The sequence below is a fragment of the Marmota flaviventris genome, chromosome 2 (genome assembly GCF_047511675.1).
Source record: "Marmota flaviventris isolate mMarFla1 chromosome 2, mMarFla1.hap1, whole genome shotgun sequence".
In the NCBI taxonomy this organism is placed as follows: domain Eukaryota; kingdom Metazoa; phylum Chordata; class Mammalia; order Rodentia; family Sciuridae; genus Marmota; species Marmota flaviventris.
Window position 1 is genome coordinate 96216181 of NC_092499.1, and position 1767 is coordinate 96217947.

The window sequence follows — 1767 nt, forward strand, 5'->3', positions numbered from 1 at the left end:
TGCAGCACAGACAACAAAATTCTATTTGTTTTACAAAGTTCTTCAAGCAAATACAAGACAACTTTAGTTCAGTTTCTATGAACTCTTAAAAGGGTAAGGTCAAAATACCCTTCTATCTCAAATAAGGTTTTGGATGACAGCTTTTCAACATAAAATACAACACAAAATAAAGATAAAATACTTAGAACACTTCTCTTTAGTGCATATATACTTTGAATAAGTTTTTAGTACATTTCTGCTACAACTGAAAATGTTCAAAGAAAACTTAGTATAGTGTTCTACAAAGCCAACAGCAGCAACAGCAGGCTCATTAGTAGTACTTTAAAAATCCCAATGCTATTGCCAGGCAAGTGAACACAGTCTGCAAGATAACAATCTGTGTCTCAAGTTTGACTCCATCAGTGTTTTAAAGGGGGCAATTTCAGCGTCAATTTTATTACTGGTTTCTGAAATAACACTTATGGTTTGAGTATCCTTTCAGGTAAATTCTGTGGTTGCTTCCATAAGTTGCTTTTCTTGATCTGTAAACATCTGTTACCCTGTTCCTTTCTAGTTTGATGTCCAATTTATTATCTGTTCTGATTTTACTGGTTTTATTTATTAGTTGTTGTTTAACTTGGTCTAATTAAATTTTTATTTTTTCGTGCTCTGCTCTCAGATTTGCAGATTAATTTTTCTTTAGGTTGACCATGTCTTTCCTGACAGAATCCAAAAGAGCCACTAGCTGTTGTACTGTTATTTCCTGTTGAGCGTCAGTGACCATCTCCTTATAGATAGTATTCAGGCTGACATTTGGTTAATGCTGCTACAATTGTTTCTGCTTGTGATTTGTCAAATCCATGAGTTTACAAGTCCTGAACCAATGCATGGGCATCAAAAGTTAATTTCTTTGTTCTAAAGGATTTAAGTCCTTATCCTTGGTTGTGGTGGTAAAGAAATCTCTCTGCAGGGCCTAGGAGAAACACCACTGAGGAGTTGAAACCCAGAGGCCCCTGCTGTCTTCAGACTGTGGAAGCCACCAAACCTAGCAATTCCTCATGTTCTCCACCTTTGCCACATTTTACTCTATCTTACTCCCCAAAACCTATTTGTGGGCATAGATTATAATCTTTTAAACTTTGGATAAAAATCATCTATCTCCATTTTTTAAAGAATCAATTGTTGGTAATTAAATACAAGTAGTAGGAGAAAGAGAGAAGACCTCTCCTCCTGCCCTTACTGAGAATTTAACCCAGGGCTTCTTTATCATCGAGTTACCTCCCAGTTCTTTTTGATTTTTTAGGGTCTCCCTAAGTAGCTGAGGGTCTCCCTGAGTTGGTGAGGCTGGCCTTGAACTTGCCTTAACCTCCTAAATTACTGGAATTACTGGAGCACACCCAGCAGACAGCTAACATTTTAAATGCCATATAAGCCAGGTATGATGCTAATTGTATTACTTTTACCTGAAGAAGATATTTTCCAAATCAGATAGAATTCCTATTAGGACGAAAACTGTTTTTTTTTTTTCTTTGTTGTTGTTGTTGTTTTTAATTTTTAGGGACTCAGCAAGCCATTTTGATGGGCTACCAAGCATTAGAGTTCGGTCCCAGATAAAGGGCCTGGGCAGCCTGAGAAGGAGACACAGGGAGATACAAGAGATTCACAGTGTGAGAAAGGGTCCAGGAAGAAATTTCCTGCAGCAAGATTCTCCAAGGAACTTTTTCTTTCAATTTTTTTATTTTTATTTTTTACTATGGAAATTCCAAGTATATATAGAATTGGAATGAG

General features: G+C 36.6%; 1 pseudogene; it reads right to left on the reverse strand.

Moving 5' to 3' along the window:
- Positions 1-310: 310 nt before the first annotated feature.
- LOC114081849 (coiled-coil domain-containing protein 90B, mitochondrial pseudogene) lies at positions 311-763 on the reverse strand (annotated as a pseudogene).
- Positions 764-1767: the final 1004 nt, after the last annotated feature.